Genomic DNA, 13,587 nt, shown 5'->3' on the forward strand with positions numbered 1-13,587 from the left:
CACCAAGCAGGTGGACCTGGGAGCATTGAAAGCCCGAAATGATAAAGAGGCATTGCTTTGATCATTCTACCATGAGTACATTGGGATTTTTAAATTTTGTATGTTTCTTAGTGGCAGAGGCAGCAGAGTTCCCAGGATCTGTTTCATAGTTTCATGCGTGTTGAGAGCCAGGACTGAAATAGCCATTTGCAGATATCAACTGAAGCTGAAGGTGTGGGGCCCTGGAGCCAGCAGCCGCAGCAGTAGCTTCTAGAGTCCCCAATTCCTGATCATGGCAGAGATGGCTGCTTAGAGGATCATTTAGGAGGGGTTGTTGTGAGGATCACTCCTTAAAGATCAGCCGCGAAACTTCTTACAAACCTCTTCCAATGATTTTCTAAGCCCCTGTTTCTCTGAATCACTGTCTTTTTATTTAATCTGCTAGAATGATTTCTGCTCCTTCAATGAAAGGATGGATGAACATGGTGCATGAGGCTCCTGACAGCCACCCGCCCTGCTTTTTCATGCCTTTGTGCCTTTGTAACTGCTCTCAGTTCTGGGCTTTCAGAAAGAATTAAACCAATAAAGATCGAGTGTTTTAAAAACAAGGCAGATGGTCAAGTCAGGAAAGCTTACTACTCAACAACACAGCATGGTCTTTTTAAATAGTGAGTTGGGAAGATATGCATAAATACCATGCTAGTTATGAAATTACACTAATTTCTTGAAAGCCTATGTGAATTTTTAGGGAAATGTGGGAAGACAGGCACACTCCTCACACTTTGTGCTGCACTTACTGAGTTCAGGGTCAAAGGCATTCCAATAAATCCCTGGACTACAGTCTCAGTGCAGTCTCATACATACATACATATGATTCATTTTCTGGGCATTTCAATTCAATAAAATACTAAGTGATTATTACCACTTCAAGGCATATGAGATATATGCTATGTTTGTCTCCTTTTTTGGTCAAAATAATTTTTACTTTTTTTTATGATTAAGAAAGCTATGCATACTAATTACTGGGAAATTAAAAAATAAAATAAAACATGGAGGTAAGCAAGAAGATAACCTGTAATTCTACATGCCAGATAAAAATACTGTTAAAGCTCCAGTGTCTATGCTTCCAGACACTTTTCTAAGTGTATAATTTTTCCTTGTGGAATTAGAATTACACTAATAAAACATTTTATTCTTCTAGAATACAAGAGGAACACCTATCCGTGTTAACATTATTTTTGGCAGTTTCATGGTGTCCCTTTATGTGGATTACCGTGATCCACTTAATTAATCCCCTATTGCTTGACATTTAAAATTTTCCAATTTTTCAAAAGTACAGGCAGCACGGTGATGAATAGAAATGTAATTAAATCTTTTCACACAACCTTTATTATAGTCTAAGGATAAACTCACCAAACTGAAATTACTGGGTCAGAGGGCATGATTATTTTAAAAGCTTTTGATATATATTACCAAATTGCCCTTTGAAAATATTCTATCATTTACATTTTCTTCATATGACAGTGTTATTTCTCTCTATTTTAACCTACAGCCACTAAAAACATTAAAGATATCTTCACAAATCTGGTTAGACAAAAATTTGCTTATTTCTTTGTGAGTCTTTAAACATTATCCCTTGTTATTATTACAGCATATTTCTAGTTTGTAACTTGTCTTAAGTTTGTGAGCTTTTAAAGAATAGATTGTCAAATGTATTTGTCTTTTTCCTTCATGGCTGCTGTCCTTGGTATCATGCTTGGGAAATGCATACAAATACTATGCAGCCCAAGTTTATGCAGCAATTTACCTGTATTTTATTCTATTACTTTGTGCTTTCATTTTTTTAAACAAAAAGAAATCTTTAGCCCTAGCCATTTTTGCTCAGTGGATAGAGCGTCGGCCTGTGCAGTGAAGGGTCCAGGGTTTGATTCTGGTCAGGGGCACATGCCCAGGATGTGGGTGGGAATCCCCAGTGGGGGGCGTGCAGGAGGCAGCCAATCAATGACTCTCTCATCATTGATGTTTCTCTCTCTCTCTCCCTTTCCTTTCCTCTCTGAAATCAATAAAAAAAATATATATGTTAAAAAGTAATTTAGTTTGAAAATTTGCATTGTGTTCTGTAAAAACATGCTGATCTGAATTTTTAAGAACCCTTTCAGGACTGCAGTAAAAATGCAAATGTTGTATCAGATAGATTCACTTGTAAAGTGAAAGGGTGGGGCAGTATTATTATTTGACTGCCAGTGAGGGCCTTCTTGGTCATCACTCTTTCTTTAAAACTAAAATGTCGTGAAAAATTCCAAGGCAAGATCTGGTGCATTAAACAGCATTAGAAAAACATTTCCTAGTTGCTCCCTAATGGTAAAAGAATTTTAAAAATATTATACATTTAAAAGTTCTAGGCGGCTTATCTATTTAGTAACAAATTTGCAAAATAGAATACTAACTGATTTCTTGTACTTCTTAAAAAAAATTAATACCATTAAGGAAAACTGGAAATGCTTCCTAAAATCACTGATTATTATAAAAGCTGGTGTAACAGAGCTGAACTCACTCAATAACCGATTAGATTTTTTTTCTCATTTTACCTTTGCAATGTTATGACTTATAAGAAATATGTATTTGGTCACTCAGAAGACCAAATGAGAAATACATATTTGGCCTTCACCCACTGTTCCTGGTTCACAGCTCCCCAAACCCTTAGAATTTCCTGAATATTGAGAGTGATAAAGTGCCTTTTGTTATGTTAATGAGGTGACTGGAATTCACTTAAGGGTGCAGGCTGGTTGCCTCAGGTTGGGGCAGAGACTGCAGGTTGAATTAATCACCAAAGGCCATGGACAATGAATCATGCCTATGTAATGAAGCCTCCATAAAAACCCAAAAGGACTGGGTTCGGCAGCTTCGGTTTGGTGACCACATGAAGGTGTTGGGAGACTGGCATGCCTGGAGGGGACATGGAAGCTTCTTCACTTTCTCCGTACCCTGCCCTTGTATCTCTTCCATCTGGCTGTTCCTGAGTTATATATATCCCTTGTACAGTAAACTAGTAATCTCGGAAGCAACATGCTCCTCTAAGGTGTGAGGGACTCTAGCCAATCAAACCCAAGAAGAGGGTTGTGGGAACTTCTGATCTGTAGCCAGAAGAACAGCCTGGACATTGCTATTGGCATCTGAATGGGGCAGTCCTGTAGGACTGGACCCTCAACCTGTGGAATCTGATGCTGTTGTAGTGTAACCCCCATCTTACAAAGGACGCCTCAAAAAAAGGTCGAATTATGGAGTCATTTATTAAAAGCCGGCGGCATATGAGGGAGCAAAAGCGCTCCAGATCTCGCAGCACCGAACACCTTGCCACATCTGGCTTATATTGACAGAATATCACAAAGGTATTGATTACATCGTTGGGTCTGGAATGAGGAACCTGTTTCGTGAAAAAGCATTTTTACAGAAGAGCAACTTAGTTATCTAAAGTATCTATGAATCACTGAATCAACAGAAACACATTATCTGGGACCACCTGGATGATTTAGAATAATTGTGCTGTCCAGATTCCAGGACCACTGAGTCAACCAAAACTCAGTTATCTGTAGCTACTGAGACAATTTAGGGTCAATATCTGTCCTGGGTCCCAGAGGAATGTGCCCCGATGACCAGTGAGATCACAATCAATGGGATATTCAAACCGCCATAAAGGGAGTATTCAATCATACATAAGTTCAGAAAATCAAAATAACTTTTAAATGAGTACAGAACCCAAGCAGCAAGGTTAAAAATATTAAACAGCAATTTTTACCCAAGTATGGTTGCTACCATACTTCAATGCTATCTCTGCAATGATAGTGTCAAAATTGAGTTAGATTCTCAGACAGCCTGTGATATCTGGGCAATTTCTTGTTGGTGTGGGTATCCCCTGTTAGTGTCGCCAAAGGAGGAACGCGCGAGGCCAAAGGGGGTAAAGAATTATGAATTTATTAGGTCATCTGGATACCAGATGGGCTGAGCCCCCAAATGGCACCAGCACCCAAAGACGGGGAGTCAGAGATTTTTAAAGGACTCTGCTAGTAGGCGGGCTTTTTCTGGGCAGAGAATTCTCTGTGCAGGTCTGGGTTCCGGGAAACTCTAAAGGGGAAGAGATAATGGTCTTAGCGGGTGGAATGTGATCTAAGCAAGTGGAGTGTCCATTATGAAGTGGCCAAAAGTTCAGTTCCCAGGGGAGGGAGTATCGATTCAATTCTTTGATCAGACCTAACATCCCCCACACATTGGAATTGGTACAAGGAACCTAGTTTAACGGTTATGTACACAAAAGAGCAAATATGTTAAGTCATCTATTTATTAAGGATTACTGTAGCAGTCATTGAAGTAAGCTTACTTGAGTGGTGTTAGAAATTACTTTTGAATGGGACAGAGATTTAGTCAAAAGTCTAGTGGTCCCAATAATATTTTGAGGTCTAGTGGTCAGTTTTAGTGTTTTTTCAAATAGCAAAGGAACTGAAAATATAGGCATATGTGCTATAAAGGGATGATTGAACAGAAAGAAATATGGAAAGAAAATATGTGGCATGACACAAAAAATAGGGTGGACAATCCCTGCTTTTGGATGGTTAGAGCAGTCCTCAAACTTTTTTAGTTTATATGAGTCATCCTGGGATCTTGATAAGATATATACATATTCTGATTCAGAATCAGAATGGGCCCGAGTCAACATTTCTAACAAGCCTCAGATGCCAAGGCCGCGGATCCTTGGAGCACACTTCGAGTAGCAATAAATTAGAGGAATTTGACTTCATTTCAGCGCTACAATTCTAGGCTTCACAAACAGTTAAGAGATTCCTCATTTACTTGGTAAAGAGACACCGGGGGCTTAATTTTTTCAAGTATATTTCTGTTTCACTATGAGAATCACCCACACTAACATCCAGAATCTAGACCCTCTAGTAAATTACTTACCCCCTGAAGATAATGAGGAAAGTGATGGCATGTTCTCTGATTTCTGCACGCAGAGATAGTAGAACTACAACATAGCCAGCAGGACTTCAGTAGTGCCGGACAATGAAAACGTTAGTACAGAGCATGCAAGACAGCCATGTGCAATCTCTTACACTGGGTAGCCAAGACTAGTCACCATGGAGTGACTCTGCAGTAAGCTATCTAAACCACACAAGAGCTGCTTCTGATTTGCCTGACCATCCTGGGGTCTGTTCTCTAATCTATGGTAATCCTATTAGTGGGCACAAGAGGCTGTGTAAGTGACAATGTGGATGTGTGTAAATTGGCAAATAATTTCAGGTTTTTGAATAAGTGTTTTAAGGCCAATGTAACCAACTAGCTACAAAGAAAATTCCAACTTTGCCGATTTCTACTTGCAAGGAGGTTAATGGAAGATGTTAAAGATCTAGTCCCACATCTGCTATTAACTAACTATATGGTCTTGAACAAATCACTTTACAGCCTGGCTTCAGGCCCCCACTTATTAAATGAGTGAGGTGGGTAAGGTGACCTATAGTATCTTTCAAGTGAATAATGTCATAAAAAGAGCTTGATATAAAACCTAAACTTGGGCTTTGAGTCTTTTATTTTCATAAGGAATTAGTACATTACACAGGTTAGGCCCAGAGGGTCAGCTTTCTAAATTAAAAAAAAATACTTTCTTCGTTTCTAATTTTGAAAATAGTGTATAATAGGAACAACATCCTTTCTTTTGGCAATTGTCAGTGTCATTTCCATTCCTGTGTAGTTGATGGTTTTTTAATTTTCTGGCTGCCTCAGTGATTTTCTCTTAAATTTGGTATACTGAAATGTCACCACAATATATCTAAATATGGAATTTCCTTTTCTTTATCCTGATGGTAACTCATGCCTCTAGTATATGGTGATTCATATTTTCCATAAATTTTATCATATTCTCATCCCATATTTTCAAGTATTATTCTTCCCCTATTCTATTATTATAGAACTTTTATTAGATGTGTATTAGTTCTTCTTGTTATGTTCTGCGTCTCTTACCAATTTCATGTTTTCTGTCTCTGTGTTTTTCCCTGGGATTCTCTGTAAGATTGCTTGAGATGTGTTCATTAAATCTTTATTCAGCTGTTTTAAAACTCATCTATTATTTTAGTGTGTGGGGGGTTTTTTAATTTCTAAAATTTCTATTTGGTTCTATTTTAAACCTACCCATGCTTTCTTCATCTTTCCTTATTGTGTCTACTTTTTCATGTACCTCTTTCATCATTTAAAAGACACATTGCACTAGCAACACATGATCTGAACACTTGTATGTATACTTAAGCCTTCTCTGATATTTGAGAAATACTTTCCTATAATCTGACTTATTTTGAAAATTGCTGTTTGTTCTTTATGACATTTTTATTTGAGTACAATATGATATGTAGGGATCTGTATGAGTTAGGATTCAATGCAGCTGTACACAATGGTAAACTCCCAAATAACAGTGTCTTTAAAAAATAGAAGTACGCTTTGCCTCACATAAAAGAAATCCAGTAGTCACCAGTCCAGTGTTGGCTCCAGGAAATTTTCAAGAACCTAGCTCCCTCTCACCTCACTACTGTCACCTAACTCTACTCATATCAGTCACTCCAAAATGGCTAACAGAGCTCTGGCATCACACATGCTCTCCAGGCAGCAGAATAAAGGGAGGAAAAGGGTAAATTACCGCTCATTTAAGGAAGTTTTCCCTCTGTCAAGAAACTAAAATTGTCTACTTTTTTTTTGGTACCACTTGTTTAAAAAGCAATCCTTTACACATTGACTTTCAATGCCACCTTTATCAAACACTAAATTCTTAGGTAACTTAATTTCTGAGACCTCCCCTCCCCCATTACACCCATCCATTTGCTTACTGATGCATCAGAACTACATAGCTTTCATTTTCAACTTTTAATTTCTGACATACTGTAGCTGGCTACACTACCCACCCCCACCATAAAAAGAAAACTCATGGCTATTTTATTTTTTAAAATTTCTTGATATATAAGATTTTTATTGTATAATAATTATAAATATTGTACTGTACTCTTGAGTAATTATACAGTTACATATATAATAGTATAAGAGCACATTAGGAAATAGTATAACAGATAGGAGTATAATATGCCTTGATTTGCCTTAGATATTGCAAATTTTGATGAGCTTTGGCTTTAGTATTAGTTCTATTGGTTATGTTCATTGTTATTTATATTCTCCGAAATTAGTGTTAAAAGGAACACAAAAGGGGACCTTGATGGGAAAGTGACAATATGACACCCAATAAAGTCCAAATACTTAAGAAGATGAATGATAATAAATTACTTCTGGAATTCACATGGTCCAATTTTCTTTTTATTAAAAAATTCTTTATTGTTCAAAGTATTACATATGTCTTCTTTGTCCCCCATTGACCTCTCCCTGCCCACTTTTGCCCCCCCAGCATAGGCCCTCACCGCCTTACTGTCTGTGTCCATTCGTTATGCTTATATGCATGCATACAAGTCCTTTAGTTGATCTCTTACCCTCCACTTAACCCTCTGAAGTTTGATGGTCTGTTTGATGCTTCTGTGTCTCTGGATCTCATTCTGTTCATCAGTTTATGTTGCTCATTATAGTCCACAAATGAGTGAGATTATGTGATACTTATCTTTCTCAGACTGGCATATTTCACTAGCATAATGCTCTCCAGGTCCATCCATGCTGTTGCAAATGGTAAGAGTTCTTTCCTTTTTTTTTTTTTTTTTTTTACAGCAGTGTAGTATTCCATTGTATATATGTACCACAGCTTTTTTATCCACTCATGTACTGATGGACACTTGGGCTGTTTCCATATCTTAGCTATTGTAAATTGTGCTGCTATGAACATAGGGGTGCATATATTCTTTCTGATTGGTGTTTCTAGTTTCTTGGGGTATATTCCTAGCATTGGGATCACTGGGTCAAATGGAAGTTCCACTTTTAATTTTTTGAGGAAACTCCATACTGTTTTCCACACTGGCTGCATCAGTCTGCATTCCCACCAGCAGTGCACGAGGGTTCCTTTTTCTCCGCATCCTCACCAGCACTTGTCCTTTGTTGATTTGTTGATAATAGCCATCCTGACAGGTGTGAAATGGTACCTCATTGTTGTTTTGATTTGCATCTCTCTGATGATTAGTGACTTCAAGCATTTTTTCATATGTCTCTTGGCCTTCTGTATGTCCTCTTTCGAAAATGTCTATTTAGGTCTTTTGCCCATTTTTTGATTGGATTGTTTATCTTCCTTTTGTTAAGTTGTTCCCTATACATTTTGGAGATTAAACCCTTATCAGAGATAACGTTGGCAAATATGTTCTCCCAGGCAGTGGGCTTTCTTGTTGTTTTGTTGATGGTTTCTTTTGTTGTGCAGAAACTTTTTTTTTTTTTAATATATTTTATTGGTCTTTTTACAGAGAGGAAGGGAGAGAGAGGGATAGAAAGTTAGAAATATCGATCAGCTGCCTCCTGCACACCCCCTAGTGGGGGTGTGCCCACAACCAAGGTACATGCCCTTGACCGGAATCGAACCTGGGACCTTTCAGCCCGAAGGCCGACGCTCTATCCACTGAGCCAGACCGGTTAGGGCTGTGCAGAAACTTTTTATTTTGATGTAGTCCCACTTATTTATTTTCTCCTTAGTTTCCATTGTCCTAGGAGATGTAGCAGTAAAGATATTGCTGCAAGATATGTCTGATATTTTACTACCTATGGATTCTTCTAAGATGTTTATGGTTTCCCGTCTTAGTTTAAGTCTTTTATTCATTTTGAGTTTATTTTTGTGTATGGTGTAAGTTGGTGGCCTAGTTTCATTTTTTTTTTTTTTTGCATGTATCTGACCAATTTTCCCAATACCATTTATTGAAGTGACTTTCTTGACTCCATTGTATGCCTCCTTTGTCAAATATTATTCAAGCATAGTGGCTTGGGCCGATTTCTGGGTTCTCTGTTCTGTTCCATTGGTCTATATGTTCTTGTGCACTTGTGGCTGTTTTCATTCATTTACTTTCTTGAAAAGAATTTAGAATCATGGGTTAATTTACACACACACACACACACACACATACACATACACACAAAAGACAGACAATCTTGGAATCATAGACAACTTCTAGACTTTGCATTTATCTGTATTTTATACGCCCTAGCTTTTGCAGTTCTGTTAATATGGTCTAGTCTTTCACAGTTCTTGCTAAATTCATTTCTAATTGTTTTTATAATTTTGTTGCTATGTAATATAGAATTATACATTTAACAGTATTTTTTGGAAGAGCTCATATATAAAACAACTATTTAGTAATTTTATTTTGTAACCAGTTTTCTTTCTCAGCTCTCTACTTAGCGTAAGTTTTAAATTGATTCTCTTGATTCTTTCAGACCCACAATCAAACTGCCTCTTTTCTAATATTTAAACCTCTTATTTATTTTCATGCTTCACTACATTGGTTAGAACGCTGAGAACAATGTCAGTTAATAGAGATTTGGGCAAACTCTTTAGCTGGTGTTATTTGTGACTTTAAATTAATTTTAAACTTAAGCCCCACATTGACTTTTTGGTCAATACAAATATTCTTTATTGTAATAAAGACTTACCCCAGAGTGCTAAAAGTTTTATTTTAGTGAAAGCTTTTTTTTCTCTTGCACTTTATTTTCTGTATTGATAAAAGGTAGTACATATTTTCCTTCAACATGTTAAAATGATATTAATATTAATGACTAGAGGAGTTCTTAATTATATGGGACCTAGAGCCAGAATGCCTGAGTTCAAATCCTATCTCTACCATATAAGAGCTTTGTAAAGGTGGTATTTTTCTGCTTGTTATCTCAGTTACTCCCTTGTAAAGTGAGGAATAGGGTAATAAGCCAGGGTTGTTGTGAAGATTAGATGTTAATGTATATAAAGTCCTTACTGTGCCAGCTACATGGTAAATATGAGCCATGGTAAAATATCACCATCATTATTTTTGTTGAGTTTGGACTAACCTTATCTATAATAATAAAAGTGTAATATGCTAATTAGACCGGAAGTCCTTCTGGACGATCTTCTGGATGAAGCAGGGCTGCGAGGGAAGCCCGGGTCCTGGGTGCCAGAGGGAAGCTGGTGCTGGCAGCCAGGGGGAATGAAGGCCTACTCTTACATGAATTTTGTGCATCGGGCCTCTAGTATTGTCATATTATGTTATTATTTTGTTTATTATATTATGAATAAAATAGCATAGTATGGAAAGGTTAAATAATATTTCTAAAGAGATAAAGTTAATAAGTGTTCTAACCAAGATTTAAACCAAGGTCATCTCCATCCTCCCTCCATACGCATAATGAAATTTAATATTTATTTTGGGAGTATCATTGTCAAGTTTATTATTGCCTTATGTTGGCTTTGTAAATGATTTAGGCAGTATCCCATCTTTTCCTCTGTTCTGGACCAGTTTACTAGTAAGTAGCATAGAAACTACCTGTTTCTCAGATGTTCGATAAACTATTGCTTGTAGACCATCTGGGATCTTTAATTCCTTTGGAGGAAATTCTAAATTTTTCAAAAATTCAAAATTTTTCTCAGAGCCAAGTCAAAGAGTCTTGATCTACACTTAGGGAACCAACATTTAGTGGCTGTGTTTTGTGTGGAAGGGATTATTCTGGGATTGTTGGGTAAAAAGACATGAATAAGGCATCCGAAGGAGTTTACTGATTGGGAGTTAGATAGGACTGGTTCAAAAAGAGCAGATAAATAACATATGGCAAGAAATTAAGATACTGAAAGGAAGCTATGCTTAATCAATTATTGTGGGCTAGAGTGATCCCATACCCCTTATGGAGTAGGTGGGGTTTGAAACAGGCTTTTAAGAGTAGCTAAGATTGCCCTAGCTGGTTTGGCTCAGTGGATAGAGCATCAGCCTACAGACTGAAAGGTCCCGGGTTCTAGTCTCATTAAGGGCGCATGCCAGGGGTTGTGGGCTCAATTCCCAGTAGGGGGCATGCAGGAGGATTCTCTCTCATCTTTGATGTTTCTATCTTTCTCCCTCTCCCTTCCTCTCTGAAATCAATAAAAGTTTATTTAAAAAAATAAGAGTAGCTAAGATTAAGTAGTAAGAGAAAGGGATATATACCCTTGCTTGCCTTGAAAGCAGAATTTCAGAGCTCATATATTGAGAAAACTTGACATGCCTTTGTCCTTTTCCCCTTCCTTTTTCTAGTCATAGGGAGCAACATAATGCATAGCAATGAGAATAGACTTTGAAGCAGTCCAGATGGAAGGGAGCTTAAGCAAATCCCCCAGTAACTCTGAGCCTCAAGTTTCCTGTTTATAGAATGAATATAAGGAACCCCAGCTCATGCTACAGCAGTGTGGAACAGACGAGGTACAAGGTGTGAAAATGCTCAGCAAAGGTAGCTACTTGCTCAGTTGCCCCACTTCTCTTTGTTACAGGCAACTGTTAATCAGTCAAAATGGCAATGCGAATTGCAGCAACAAGTCAAAAGTGACATGGGGAGGGAAGGGGGTCCTAATATGTGGTAGCAGGAGAAGATTTTACTTTGGGTGGTAGGCACACAGTGCAATGTACAGATTTTGTAACACAGAAACCCATACCTGAAACCTGTATGTTCATGTTGACCAATATCATCTCAATAAATTTAATTTAAAAATTTTTTAATTCCTCCTTCAACTGCCCTATGCAGATTGATGTATTAGCACTCATTCCTCAGCCTACAAACCACGTGGGACTACTAACTCCTCATTTCCAGATCTGCCATATTCATTGATGACATGTTCATTCACTAGCCTTTTAAAGAGGCTATTCCCTTTGTTTGGAATGACCTTTTCCTCTTCTTTCCTTTCTATGGTGAAAGCTCTTATTTTTCTTCCAAGGCTCGAGTCCAGTGTAATGTCTCCTATGAGGGATCTCCCAGAGAAAATGAGTTGCTTGTTTCTCTGGGATACCACAGCATTTGAGCAGATCCCTTCTCCTTGCACTGCAAGCTCTCTCAAGGCTGTGTCTACAGTTTGTTTATTTTTGCATCTTCCCCTATTGCCAATCAACGATGACTGGCTTACAGCAGATGCTCATAAGTGTTAGCTGCGTGTGCATGTATGAATGAATTCCCACACCAAGGCTTGCAGACATCTGGTTCCACCAGATCAGCTGCAGGGCAGAAACAAAAATGAATCTCTAGAACAGCTCTTGACAGCCAAGTCGTTATTTTATACTCTATCTGTGGAAGCTCCCGCGTTTTTGTTGTTATAGCTGGTGAAACCACATCGGAGCAATTATCCCTGACTGAGTGAATTCAAGTGGATAGTTTATAATCTCTAGAAACCACAAGGAGAAAGCTGATGATCTGAGGAAACTCTACCCAGAAAGACTGTAGATGCCGTAATATTTAGCTTCCCTAAAGAGACGTTCACAGTGAAATTAAATTTAAATCTCAGAGAAGCAGTTTATTCAAGGAAAGTAAGAAAAATTTTACATTCTTATGAAGAAATGAGGAAGTGAACTTTTTCTTGACCTCATGTCATAATTGGAAAAACATTTTATAAACCGGAAGATCTAAACCACTTGTCAGAGTGGGAAAAATATAGTCAACTAAAAAATACCAAGTGTTTGATTGTCCCTTTCACATCTGTACTGCTCTGAGATTTCATGCTCTTTGTTTTATGTAATTTAGGAAGCGACCAAGATTTTATGATCGTATTGATTCAGTTGGTTAATTCAATGAACATTATCAATCATAAACTACGTGCTGAGTGCTGTGCTGGAAACAGTAGACATGAATTTCATAGGAAAGAGTTGAGATTTTTAAAAGAACAAGACCTACTAATCCTTTTCCTGGGATTCCTAGTAACCATGCGTTCTCTGGCTGCTTGTCACCTTCCTGCCTAGAGAAATTCCTAGGGGACCCGAAGGATTACTCAGACAAGCGTTGCAAATAAATTTCAGGGAACAGTGGGTTCCTAGAGAAGCTGTTAGAGAAGTGACATACTCTTTCATTAAAGGCAGAATGAAATGTTACTTCCTTCTGATTTGAGAATATTGGTCACAGAGGTGTTTAAAATTTCATTATGGAGTTGGTTTCAGTGTTTACTTGTTCTTTCTACTGTGATCATGTGTGGGGAGAAGGATGTGGAAGAAAAGAGGGAATTGTTTACAAAAATGAAGCTGACTCAGAGGCTAGAGATGAGCTCAGTTTGTCCTTTTACTTTGTTTTGAACAGCGGATATGGCAAATAGGCCTTATGTGTCTGAGCTGGGATGATGCTGATGGTGGTTACAGTCAAATGGACTCTTCACAGTCCCTGCTGTGTACCAGGTCCTCCAGGGGAAGTAAAGATAAGGAGGACACTCTGCCCTTGGACAGTCTGGCCAAATGGATAAGAATGGAGCACAAATGAGAAAATAAGCTAAGTACTGTAAGAGAAGTACAAAGCGCTGTTGGGTTAGTGAAGTGAGGGAGGTAACATAGGCCAGTTGTGGGGCAGTCAGGAAAGGTGCCATTTGAAGTGGACATTAATTAATAAATTAGGTAATATTTTTGGTGGCAGAAGGGGAGCTGTATCACTTCGGAAGTCCTGATCTTTTATTTCACATTTTTCGGACACCATAATTAT

The 13,587-nt window shown here is 37.9% G+C and overlaps 1 protein-coding gene across 2 annotated transcripts in view; it reads left to right on the forward strand.

Moving 5' to 3' along the window:
* The window catches only part of LOC308247866 (histone-arginine methyltransferase CARM1-like), a 230,643-nt gene that overhangs the window by 66,291 nt on the left and 150,765 nt on the right, over window positions 1-13,587 (forward strand). The window lies entirely within an intron of this gene.

The sequence above is a fragment of the Plecotus auritus genome, assembly GCF_963455305.1.
Source record: "Plecotus auritus genome assembly, chromosome: 5".
Lineage (NCBI taxonomy): Eukaryota > Metazoa > Chordata > Mammalia > Chiroptera > Vespertilionidae > Plecotus > Plecotus auritus.